Source organism: Sitophilus oryzae, unplaced genomic scaffold (genome assembly GCF_002938485.1).
Source record: "Sitophilus oryzae breed Bouriz unplaced genomic scaffold, Soryzae_2.0 scaffold_476_pilon_pilon, whole genome shotgun sequence".
NCBI lineage: Eukaryota > Metazoa > Arthropoda > Insecta > Coleoptera > Curculionidae > Sitophilus > Sitophilus oryzae.
In genome coordinates, this window is record NW_022147058.1 from 320,309 (window position 1) to 334,781 (window position 14,473).

At 30.6% G+C, this 14,473-nt stretch overlaps 1 long non-coding RNA gene across 1 annotated transcript; it reads left to right on the forward strand.

The window, feature by feature from the left end:
* The first annotated feature begins 1,498 nt into the window (after window positions 1–1,498).
* LOC115886264 lies at window positions 1,499–2,134 on the forward strand. Its single transcript, XR_004050864.1, has 3 exons — window positions 1,499–1,556; window positions 1,610–1,831; window positions 1,892–2,134. It is a non-coding gene; the product is annotated as an uncharacterized LOC115886264 (long non-coding RNA).
* The last annotated feature ends 12,339 nt before the right edge of the window (window positions 2,135–14,473 follow it).

The window sequence follows — 14,473 nt, forward strand, 5'->3', positions numbered from 1 at the left end:
CTGTATATATACAGGGTGTCCCAGAAATGAGTGCAGATATTTTAACTGGTAGTATAGTTCAACCCCAGAAACACGCCTATGAGGTTTTTTTTGCGAAAAAAAAATGTTGAAAATTTTATATTTTTCTTGACATTTTCCGGAAAATGTTGAAAAACTTTTGAGCGCCACTGTTCACTCCCTGGGAAATTCGTTTACCGGGCATAGAGAGTGTCGGAGAGAATGCAATTGCCACCACCTCCCACCATATCCACATTCTGCATGTTTATCTATAAATTCAATTATTTTTAGTTGCTACAGAAAAAAATACGAAAATTAATTTTATTCATATTAGTGTAGATTGCTCTACTAATTCTAGAGAAACGCGCAATATTTTAAATACTTTTTACAGTGGAGTAAACTGAAAAAATAAATCTTAACAATTATAGCTTCTTTTTTGCCATATTAGGAAATATTTTCAATCGTTTCAATAAACAATTATAACCTTTAATGTTTAGTTAGAGCTTACCCTTTTAATGAAAGTGTTTTTATCCAGCACACATATACGCAAACACATACACACCAAATATCTATTAAACTGAACATCACAAACCTATCACATGCCTATCACTTTTAAAATATTATTTAAAATTTTTCACATGATAATAATCAAACACTAAACTCATAAATACAATAAAAAATGTTAAAAAACTTGCTTTAATAACTACTACTAATACTTATATCCGGCGGCTGATGGTAGACAGTCCGGGGTTTTCTTCGACATTTCTTCAAAACCGACGCAACCCCGACAACGATTTCGAAAACACTAAAGGAATTACAAATTACAAATTTTTATTTCGGAATTTTTTGACTTAGCGTCCTCTACTGGACTGATGTATTACTATTATGGGTCAACGTTTTGGTGGTTGTCTAAAGATAGATAAATCAATTTTCTAAATGTTTAATGTATGGAGTAGGGATATCCCAAAAATAAAATAAAAGTACAAGAAAGGGTATACCCAAGAAAGAATTAAGGTAAAATCAAAGAGTATTCTACGTTATCTAAAATATAAAAATATGGGAAGCCCCGACAAAAATCTGACACCTGATATCAAAGTGATAAACAAACATCGGCGCATGCGGCAGCGAGCACTTACACTTAATTTTTCAGTTCATTGCTAGATGGCCTTTTACTAGGGATGCACTGCAAACAAATATTCCAGCAAAACTAAAGTGTTTTCTTATTCTAAATTCTAACAAATAAATAAACCTGTAAAACTGTATAAATAAAATCGGTCTTCGATTTTATTAAAAATCACGTCGATTTGATAATAATCGATTCGAATCGTACATCCCTAGTATGGTGTGTAGTTTAAGGTTATGTTTAAGGTTAATCGTGGGTTATTAAACTCGCACAAAAACAAAACAGAAAACAACAAACAACAATGCAAACAATGCCAAATAAACCTGTAAAAAAGTACTTCTATTATTCAAAATGAAATATCATATAATTCAGTTGGTATACGAATATTTTTTGATTTATTTATAATGTTTGGTGTCAAAAATATGTGAGAAATGAGGTAAACAGTTTAAATGTCTTAATAAATTCGTTTTTAATTTATTAACCTTTCAGGTATCTACCTAATGGTAGGAAGAAATTAATTATGTAATGGTAGGAAAAATAATTTCACTTTAATTATGTATTAGAAAATCAGTAATCTTAAATTAGGATGTATCAATGGAGAAGAAGGCAATTGTAATCACAATACAATAATAGATCTACAAATACGAAGCAATACATTAAATCAAAAATCTCAGTAACACTGTTATTATGTACTCCCTGTGGTCTTATTAAGTATAAAGTTTTGTTTTACATGAAAATAATTATCCCATTTAATTATTCATTAAATTTTAGTGTCAGCTTATTGATAGCTCGATTACCAGTCAAATAGTTTCGATGTTTTCTATACTATGAAGAAAATTTGATCTGATTAGATTAATTCAGATGTAAATTTATGTTATACGGTAAGATATTTTTAAACAAACCAAGAAAGTTCTCTTCAGACAAGTTCTGGTCTGAAATTGCAAATATTAATGAAAAAGTTATACATGTAGTTTTCTATTCATAAATGATATTATTGATTTTATTCTAGGTGAATGTATCGAGTCATATTATATTCTGCAGAATATATTGAGAAAAATGGTAAACTAACTAAAAGTGCTAACAAAATTTCTTAGGAAGTTATCGATATACCTAATTATTAGAAGCTGTAACAAATGTTCAAAGAGTCAGAGTATACTTTATTAGAAGTGTGTTAGATAGAATTATACACTTTAAAGAAAATATCTTTTATTATTGCAGGTAATGCATATTGTGTAATGCATATAATATGTGAAATCTATTATTACATACAAAGATTGAAAATTATTTAAACAGCTACCTGTATGTTGTCTCACAATCTCATTTAATGAATGGGTTATTAAAAATTGAACATATTTACACACAGAATATTGTGGATATGGATATCTGGAAAGCATGTTATAACCATTTTTATTTTTAGGATTTATGAAATTATTACATAAATATACTAACAACAAATTGCAATGCATCTGTATATTAGAGACAAAGATGAAAGAGAGTAACAAGAATATATGTATTCAAAAGAAAAATATGAAGACCATTTGTAGTAATTAAAATTAAAGAATAAAATACATAAAATGTACCATATGATCGAAAAAAAAACGGCGTCCCCAGATAGCACATTTACGTTCTTTTCATATGCGAAGCAAGTAACTTTGGAGAACAACAATGTTCTATTCACATTCCTTTTTTTCATTGGGAACATATATGGCACATGAATAGCAGAGATTACGTTCCACCCTATTCAAGTGATATAGAAGTGCGTTTCACATTCCAAGATATATTCTATGAACGTGAATTATATGTTCGTAAAAGAATGTATTTAAAAATAATATTCCAATTATATGATATTCATGTTTTTAATATTCTATATTTATGCTTTTCATATGTTTTTCATATTTTTTTATTATCTACAGAGGCAAAATAAAACACTAATTTACCACAATACACCAAAACACTTTACTTTTGCACAGGACGCGCGTTTCGCTAACCATGTTAGCATCATCAGCAGATGGTCAAAATTTAAGTTTTAATCATCTGCTGATGACGCTAAGATGATTAACCAAACAAGCGTCCAGTTCAAAAGTAAAGTGTTTTGGTATATTGTGGTGAATTAGTGTTTTAATTTGCTGTTGTAACACCAAAGATTCCAACCCTCAACTCTGTATCTACTGGGTGTCCTGTATAAGGATGCCCTGTATCAATATCCTATAAACTATAGATATAGATACAATTTTTTTCATATTTAGCAATTTTTTTATCTCTTAAAATCTATAGGATACCTATACAGTACATTCATATCTGGAACACACTACAAACAATTTGCTGAAATTAAATAATTTGGTGTGTAATAATCAAAAATTAACTAATAAATAGAACGGTTAAAAATAATAGGTAAGGATAAAGACGAACTTGAGTAATATATGTTTATTAATTAAAAATATTTTAATATAACGATATACATTGATATTATCTTCTATGTCTATGTTTCTATATTCTCTTGTCTACCCTTCTGAAATAATATCAGCAGAATTATACTGTTCAAATAAATTTGCACAACTTACCTTGATATTTTTTAATCTTTCTTTTGTTTTTACAAGCCATATTTTAATTATATTGATAATTTCGGTTTCTTTTGACTCTTGAAATTGACCTTTCATGGGGTCTAAAATATATGTTATTACAGTCTTTGCAACACCAAATATCTTTAAGTTCAAATACCTAAAATTGCTTTTGGCCACTAACAATGATTTCAAACTTCTCTTCTGTTTGGCCCCATCCCAAGAATATTTTTGTGCAATTTCATTGCCCAGAACCTTATAAAGCATTTTCCTTGTACTTTTTGCTACTCCTGAACCACCAAGTCTAGATAATTCTCGAACCTAATAATTCTAAAAAATACCTTTCTCTTAAAAAATACACAATAAATGGTTATAGAAGAGCCTACATAAATACCTATATAAATACTATATTGTAAGAAATTTCAGCACTGGAACTACACTTATCAGAACAGAAATCTTCAATGATACTACCAGAGATACTACTACTTTGATGATGTACAGAGGATAATAAAAATCACTTTGGTCTGAATCCAGTTTAATGTACAATATTGAAGTCATATTTGCGTAACATTGACTTAATAAGATTTTGGCTCCTTTTTTTTTGGTTGAATTTTAAAATATTTTTAGTATAACCTATTTTTTTTCGAGGTCTCATGGTTTTAAATTCACTCACCTTAAAATAGATACTGAAAACACAAACATAACAAGAACTATTTTACCGATTCTATCCTTAAAATAATTATTTGCATCACTTATCTTTACGTTATCTCAGTGTTTTAATTATTAAAATAGTTTGGATGAAGCACGTTTACGTTTATAGGTGGTTTATAGTTCACTTGTTGTTTTTTATTAGGTTATGTTATGGATGTACGATTCGAATCGATTTCAGTCGAAGATCGATCTTTTTACCCAAAAAATCGATTAAAATCTATCGAGTTTTATCAAACTATCTTTTGGTATAATCGATCTTTTTATTTCATAATGGAAGATCGTTTTTATTTATACAGTTTTACAGGTTTATTTATTTGTTAGAATAAGAAACACTGTATTTTTGCTTGAATATTTGTTTACAGGGCATCTATATACACTAATATATAAAATCCCTAATTATTTAATACACAAAAATTTAATAGTAACTGATAGTAAGAAAATATACAAATATAATGTATTGTATTCATTTTTTCATTTCGAAATCATTTTATTCTCCTGTATTTTTTATTCAGATATTGATATGTTTAGAACGTGAATAGCAGATACTTAAAATTTATTGTAAACCATAATTTAAGAAGACATTCTAAGGTCATGCTGATAACATAGCTTTAAATCACATTCGTAGTAGAATGTACTATTCATATGCCATACTTATTAAAAAAAGAATATACTTATAAGACCTTAGGAGGAATATTCTTAGAATGTAAATGTTCCTTTTGTGCTATCTGGGGTCCAGTTGGCTGGGAAATGACGATCAATGACATTTCCTATATAAATTTACATATAAAATGACAGCGACCTTCATTTCATAGCCATCGTTGACGCCATTTTTTCTCGATCATACGGTAGTTTATGTGTGAACAAATTCTCATTTCATATAAAAATTGGAGCTCTATCTAGAGTATATTTGAATATAAATGTTTTTATGTATTGGAAGGGGGACTGTATTTTTCAAATATAATAAAGAAAATAGACTAAAAAAATATGTATGTAAGTTCTTTTTTAAACTATTCTGTAGTTAAGTAAATGTGTTTCAAATAGGTTGCTTTTCACAATAAAGTCAATGCACAGTAATTATGCTTTACTTTTTCAAAACACACTCTTGTTTTTTATTATCAGAGAGTTATTAATATTAGAAAATTTAGTTACATGAATATAATAGGAGCAAATATTATGTTTCAAGTTTCAAGTAATTAGAATATGATATGAGTCATAATAGCTTAAATATGATTGCTCATAAAATACCTAGTATATACACATTTAGATATATCTCTTTAAATATAAATTAGTATTGCCACCATGCGATTAATGGGAAATACAATATGGTCGTGAAAAAAAAAACGGCGTCAGCGATGGCTATGAAATAAAGATCGCTGTCAATCTATGTGTAAAATTTTATGGAGAATTTCACCGACCGTTATTTTCAAGCCATTCTGGACGCCGTTTTTTCCGACCATACGGTATTTCTAGGTATGGAATTATGTCTCTAATATGTAGTTAGGTAATTTTTTCCATTTGCCTATTGTTAATTATAACGTCGTCAAACTATAAAATTTGCTATATTTTTTAGTTAAATTTTTTTAGTAATATCAGAACATGTTTTGAATAGTTTAATTAGTAATAAAGCTACTAACATGTTCAGTTATTTTTTTTTCTATAAAGCTTTTTTGATAAAAAAATGAGTATACCTGCTAAGACGTTAAATTGCCTGAGAAATTACGATCGATGCCATTTACCATCCACTTTTACACAATAAAATGCCATCGATCGTAATTTCAAAAGCAGAAAACTTGCCGCCGTTTTTTCCAATGAAATGGGCGGTGGGGAGAAAATTACAGATTCCTGTATTATATTAACGACTAACGACATTATTAATCGCATGTACACAAAGCATGTACACTATTAGAAATCGATCTAATTTCTAATATTATCGAGCTTTTAAAATTCGAGAAAGTGATCGGAGATTGTGTTTAAAGTGTTGTGAAATGTTCGTTAGTGCATATTTTTGTGTCGGTAATCGGTATCGGTATAGGCAAATCACGATGGAGTATAGAAATCCGGAGAAGGTGGATATGCTAAGAGCATAGGTACTTTCTGGCAGGGGAAAGCGCTGTAGAAGCTCGGAGACTTTATTCCGAAGAGTATCCGAATAGATAAATCCCTAATGCTCGAACCTTTGTAAGTATGGTTCAGCATTTGAGGGATTCGGGAAAAGCAACGAAGAATTGCTGCAAAACGTTAAAAATTCCATGCTCAGAAGAAGGAGAGCATGTATTGGAAATGGAGGTCGTCATTTTGAACAATTATTATAATAGCATGCAGTCAAGAAGCGAAGGGTATACCGGGTGGTGCATCATCGTTGGAAATATAGGATATCCCATGCAAATTTTGAACTGTCGAGATATTGGATCCCCTTGTGCAAATTTGTAATGTATCTTTAAAAACCATTTACGATTTAGCTCTAAAATTAATAGGGGAGCCAATATTTCCACAGTTGAAAATTTGCATAGTGTTGTTAAGAATTGTAGTGAAGTGATGTTATTAAGTGTAGTGTTATGTGCAGTTTTAAGAGTGGTAAAATGGAAAAAAAGAAAGCTCTGCAGTTGTATCTCTCTGCTATAGGGATATCTTTTTTTATTGTTTGGTAAGTTTTTTTTCTTTTAGTTTATTTTGTGTAATGTGGAAAGTAGGGCTACTGGCGATCACCCACTTAAAAAAAGTAACGCACCTCTGCAGAACCTCTTGGATGGTGTGGGATTTTGCAAGTACTTTTTAAGTCTTTCTAGTCGATGTGGCAACAGCGGGCGGCGAACAAGCTGAGATCCGCGCGATCTCTCCCCGGCGCCGGGGGATCCGCGAGATTCCCCGGCGGCTCTCAAAATGTCGCAATTTTTTTTTAAAACTTTCAAAGTTAAATAACTCGGTTATTTTCAATCTATTTTAAAAATGGTAAAGAGAAAATATGTTTCTTTTGGCCAGATCTACCACCCCTTAAAATATCTGCACTCATTTCTGGGACACCCTGTATAAGTAACTCGACTGGGTATAAGTCTCATTAAAGATTCTCAAGGAACAACATAATAGTATATGACTCTCAGCAACGTTATAAAAAATTAAAAACGACGTAACGATAACCTACGTAACTAGATATATCGTATACAAATATAGGTAATAAACATGCTTAGAGCACAACATACTTAATATAATAATCTATACATTGTGCTGTTCTTAATTCGCCTCTTTTTAATTACTAATTAATTTTTCCTCTTTAAGAAAATCAATCATATTAGACTTACGTTACATGGGAGACTCCAAAATTTTATTCTCTAAATATTGTAATTTTTTGTAAAACAATTTGTAAAACAGGGTGCGGGGTGGTCCATAGCAAAAACTAATTAAAATTTTATTTTTTTTAATGGAACACCCAATATATTTTTTGCTTATCTGATGTGTCTTAAGTTAACCATCATTTTTTCATAAGGTTACAATAATCTACATCTAATTATTTTTTTAGGCTCAGATTCAATTTAATGGTAAAATAACTCAGATGATATAGGTATTTGAAAGCAGAAGCAATTGGTATTGTTGATCTTGATACCGAAAATAAAATTTAATAAAAAAAATTAGATCATTATAACCTGATAATAAAATGATGGTTAACTTAAGCAACTTAAGCAAAAAATACCTATATTGGCTGTTCCATTAAAAAAAAATAAAAATAATTAGTATTTACTTTTTGGGCTACCCTGTATAACTACAATATTTACAGAATAAAACTTTAATACCTCCCATGTAACGTAAGTCTACGAAGTTATTAGCCATTAAAAAGAGGCGAATTAAGTGGAGCTCCCCCACACTATAACAAGTTTTTAGCTTTACTTTTACCACACTATAATAATACAGCTTTTTAGCAACTTAACATTATTAAAAAAATAAAATAAAGTTTGGTTCTTATATTCTAAATAGTATGGAACAGATCAAATGTTTAATATTATTATTAGATAATTCAGACATATAGGTTTTTAAAATATTACATACAACCTGTATACAATAATATCTTAGAATCTATATGCATTTTAGGACACTAGTTTGTTTTATTTATTTTATTTTATCATTGAAATAAAACACCCACCATTACCTATGACATGTAAATTATAACTGTTTTGATTTTGCAAGTATTGGTAAGGACAAATAGTTAAGGTATTTCTTTTTGGTTTTGTTACCTCATAGGCTTGAAAATGACAGCTAAATCCAATAGTAACATAACTTAATACTAAGAAATATATAGATTCTTCGTGAATAATAATGTCTTTTATTTTAGCGAAGGTAACTAAACCATCAGTCTCATCATTTTCCTTATAAGTATTGAGAAAAAAAAAACCTTTTATATAAAACATAATTAATGCTTACCCAAGGCACGGAAACTGCTCTCTCGCTTATACTCTGTTTAACCATAATTGCATGGTTTCTATTTGGAACACTACTTGGTCCAAACTTTCTTTCATATTTTAGTCCCTTTTGGCTGGAGAATCGCAACGATAATCTCAATTGTTGTTTAGTACTTAAAGTAACTAACAAATTTTTCCGACAGGTTGTATTATTGTTTTAAAAGTTTATGAAATCCCTCAAACCTCATGGACCAGTAGTGCCTGGGAGGGCCAATCATTTTTATTATTGCGGGGTAATAATATATGATATTTAGGCCTTAAACGTTCTTTAAATAATTGCATAAACCTTGTATGATGTTCTTGAATTAAAATATTTAAGTATGATATCAAATCATTATTGAATGTTCTACTTAACAATATTTCTAAAATTTGGACAGTTATTACGTAAAATATCCAAATTTTGTCATCTTGTGGTACTAGATCTCCCACAAGGAAACTAAAATAAATGGTTAAGGCAAGCATTTTAGATGCACTCATTATTATATGATTTTTTTTAAGTGATCTGTGCCTTAATTTAAGGCATAGGATTTCCTGTGTCTGTTTTAGAAAATTTTAGATATTTTATTTCGCTCATTTAAATGATGAAGAGAAAAAAAAAATTCTTGATGAGGGCTATTCATAATAAAAGCCATGTCGTAACTAAGAATACCTTCTAGAACGTAGTGCATCATATCACAGGTAATATTATTAGTTACGTGGAAGTTTGACAATACATTCCAAATGCAAGTCTCTTTAACACCATGTGAAGTATTACTGCTGTGAATGTCATAATTTTCTCTATTTCGCAAAATAAATTCTGACTGATTAATTTCTACTTGGCATATTTGCTTGGAGGCTATGCATGCTCTACAAAAATAGTCGGAATTAAAACTCTCAGTGAATCCCAAAATGCTGTTCAAGCCTAGATTATCGCCTAGTATCAGCAATAAAGTAAAATACACGTTTTCTTGTGTACCATCAAGTCTAGTCACGCTAATTGCCTCCTATTCCAAGAAAATTAAATCTTCAATTAAACCTTCAAAAATTTGTCTATTTCCATGCCTAACTCTGTCATTGGTATAGAATAATTGAACAAAGAAAATATTTTCTATTAAGGACGCATATTCAAATGGCATACATGCTAATGATAGATAAACCCCACCTATTTTATACACTCCAGCTCTTGATCCCAATGGATTAACCGGTTCAAAGTCATCGAAAAATATATAAATTGGATATACTTTTTTGTTTATGAAATACGGCTTTAGGGATTTCCATAGCTCACCTTGATATATACTACTTGTATTGGAGCAAACTCCTTCCTGTTCTAGAATAAAGTTATCTATTTTATTTAAAACGTCTGGTAGCTCTAAGAATTTTTTCAGAAATGTTCGAATACAAACTTCTTGTCCGCGGGATTGGCGTACTGATAATGTTGCCTCCTCTGATGGAGTATTAATTCTACGCAAAGGAGTTTCCATTCCTATTCTATAGGGTAAAGGCTTAATATAAGATTCCAAATTTTCTAATAATTTTAACCAGAATTCAGATTCAGATATTTTCAAAAAGGCAAAGAATATTCTGGAATATGTGACCCAGTTTTTCCTTAACTTTAGACGTAAAGTGAGCTTCTTCCAAATCTTCCAAGATTTTTGAAAGAATTTTATCAATTAATATGTTAGTGTGTCCAAATATAAATTGCACAACCACTTCTATTTAAAGAAGAATTACTATAAAATGTATTTATATAATTACCGATAAAAGCCCGAATATTTTTTATTTTTATTTATTGCGCTATTTTGAGTAGTTGCTAGAGAGATGTTGGATAAAGTATGTGAACTATTATTGGGCTCTGAATTTTTGACATCAGATAACTCATTAAAAAGCTCTAAAGTAGGTTCACTCGTTTTTTCATTAGTAGGTTCACTCGGTTTTTCATTCATGACATTATGTGTACTTTTTGGAAGTGCTTCTATCAAAACATTATCGTGCTAATGCTGAAAATGTTTACGCAGTCCGCTCAGATCCCTATAGGATCTAAAACAGTTTTCTTGCTGGCATCTGTATTCGGTAAGAAAATAATGTGATAGTTTTATGTTTTATCAAAGTTTTATGGGAGAGAAAAGTGTCCTTACACTTAAAACATATATATCCACGTACAGTTTCCATGCTTGATGCCTTGGGTTAACACAAAGAAAAAATAAACACAAAGAAAAAATAATAACCTTTGAAAAGAGGTAGGTATATCTAAATATCTAATATATTATCTAAATCACATTCAAAAATACTGTAAAATCATTGAGACGTTATTGCACTCAAATTAAGGATGTAGGAGATCATTAATAAAAAGAATCTTTGGATCCGTAGCAGCTCTATATTTATAAATTATCCACTGGATAATATACCATAAGTGCTGCGTCTGGAATGGGTACTTCGCATCCAAAACAATATAAGATTTAAAGCACAAATCTAAAGCTTCTAGAACGGAATTGCATGGATATGTATTTTAATCAATTATCACTGAAGTCTGAGTAATATTATTAAGACTTGGTCCTACACTTATTAAGTACGGTTGGACAGTGAGGCCTTTAGAATACATTGAATTAATTTTGTCCTTCTTGGCCTTTTCGATATCACCTGGTGATAATACATGCAGTAACATACCCTCCCTTGCTTCAGTAATAGACGGCTTCCAGTGAAGCTTCTTTACCTTAGTTCTGGCTTTTGGAGGAATCAGTGTTGCTAACAAATATAACTGGATAGTTCTCGTTGAATCTAAAACAAAAAAAGATACTTTTACTGAAATCGAGTCCTAAATTGTTAGTAAATGTAATTTAAATCTAAAAGTTCGGTATTACAATAATTCTAACTTACCAGTCGTTATATCGCTATCTAGCATCTGACGAATCGTATTATCGGCCGGGTTTGGTTTGGTTAGCAAGGACCTTCTTTGATTAAGTACTGATTGTGAAAGAAATTTTGAAATTCAGTATCCAAGTCAAAATTTTCTTGCATCGGGTGAACATGTACAAAATCATAATTAGTCTAAAATTGAATGGAAACATATAGGTTTTTTTACTGCAACTACTGTTTTTATATGATCCAAAAAATTTGTTTATACAGGGTGTTGTAGAAAGTTTCAAAAACAAAATATTATATTTTTAGATACAATAAATTCACTGGATATTTCCTGTGTCAAATAGCTTTCTGAAATTGCTGACGTTTCACCGAACATCCTGTCGGCTTCTTCAGAGCGTTGTCTGAAACTGAAAAACGTCCGGCGAAACGTCAGCAATTTTAAAAAGCTATTTGACACAGGAAATATCCAGTGAATTTATTTATCTAAAAGTTTAGTAGCCTGTGGATATATGTGTAGCCCAAAATATATTATTTTAAATGAAACACTCTGTATATTTTGAGCTAGAATTATAGTTTTTTATGTTGATTTGGAATATATAATGTATTTTCAGTAGTTTCCGGGCTATTTAACTTTAAACACTGATAAAATATTAATTCAAACTAACCAAAGTCGCCTTGCTCGCCATTGCAAAAAACAAATGCGATGTGTCAAAATATGTATGAATGACAGTAGTCAAACTATTGTTGAATATTAAGAATAAGTAATTTTTAGAAATGATTGAATTAACCAACATTATTAAAAAATAGTTATAAAACAAATTATTAATTAAATATGATTTATGGCTGAACCAAATGTCAATATAATATTGTCTATTCGCCGGAATCAGCATAAAAAACTGTTATCTAGCTCAAAATATAAAGGATGTTTCATTTAAAAATATATATTTTTTGTTTTTAAAACTTTCTGCAACAGCCGGTATAAACAAAAACCTGCTTTCTAAGAACTACTTTTCGAGCACTATAACTTTCCAATTTAAACTTTTTTTCTATACAGTGGCACAAACATGTTTGTTTGATGCCTCTTTAACAAAAGAGGATGGGAAAATATAAAAAAATGACCCTACATAGAGCAAAAACTTACCAGATCAGAAGATATGATGGGATTGGCCAAAATTGGCAATCGTTTTGAATTGGCAATCGTTTTGAATTGTGAGTTTTTTCTCAGAGGATACGACAGCTTCCAGTGGTGCAGAACCTCACATGGAGGCTCACTATTTCTCCTTAACCAAATTTGGCTATCTTTTGCCCTCTTGGGAAATGTCTAAAAAATAAATTCAATTGATAAATAAATAAAACTATACCTACCCTGAATATTATTTGTTTCTTCTTCTATGGCTTCGTTAGATATCTTGTTACTTTTCAATTTTTTAACCATATAGAACAGATTTCTTTGTTTATCTACAAGTTTTCCACGTGCTTTTTAATGCACATTTTTTGTGGATAACGTTTTTGGGATGGGAGCGACATAATATGTAGCCATATGCTCTCTAGGAAAGACATTGGCAATTTTGCTTGACAAAATGGCAAAATCTTCTCCGGTCAGCTCAGTATTGATTAACCAAATGCTTGATTAATAACTCTGCCAATTTGTCTCTGTCGCTGTTGCTGAATCCAAGCTTTGTACCCTTAACCCAAAGACCTTCACCCAGGACATCGGACTATAAAAAACTTTGAAGGTGAAAAGAACACAGAGAGGAATTTTGCACCCCTACAGATCTTATCGGAACGACATCAGAAGAAGCAGCCGATGTGTCAGTGATGTATAGTGTTTCTGTGGTTGCCTGGCTGATGTTTGTTTCATTCAATTCCTGTAATATCTTCGATGGTCCAGGTGTTGCATCAAAATCATTAAGAAAAATGATTGGCACATTACGACGTATATTATGTTGAGACAAATTTAGGTTTTCCTCGTCTGTAGTAAGTAAAGTGTTATTTTATAGTTGTTAATTCTGCTTCTTCGATCCTGGGAATTTTTTGGGGTGGTTCATCATTCTACAAATTACAAAAAAATGTTACATCACGATTAATGAAAGTAAAGCAAACAAATTATTAAAATTATAAGCTTTGGTCACATTTTGAATCTTTTAATATAACGACTTGAAATTCTAAAATTTTTGTAATTATTTGCATAAAAAAATCGATACCTATATTATGTTGTATAATATAGACTTACATTATCAGCAGACTTAATACTACAAATGGCTAGTGATGGGCAAAACTGTTATTTTTAGATAACAGTTGAAACTGTTATAGTTATTTATAAAAAACAGCTTAAAATAACAGCTTAAAAATAACAGGTTTCTTTATTTTATTGCTAAATATCTGAAAGAGTATGAAGCGGTCGCCGCCAGGCGTATTAACGCAGTTGCAAGTTGCTACAATGACATGCTCGGTGGTAGTATTTCCAGGGTGTCTAAAAATTTCTAAATATCGATTGTTATCTAAAACACCTCTCTAAAACGGTCGTTGTTACAAATAAGCGCTGTTTACAAATTGCGATATAAAAAAGCCAAAATTCCGCCACTCGTCTATACCTATACATTCCGATCTACCTACGCCTTGCCCCTCGATCCGCGTCAATCCTGAATTGCGTAGCAGTGTACAAGGTGCATCTCACTCGACGGGCGAGAAGCTCTTAGTTATAATTTTACCATTTGCGGTCAAAAAATAGCAATATAAGAAAATGTGTAGTATATTCTTCATAAGTAAACCAACTACACACTAGAGTTCGAATTAAT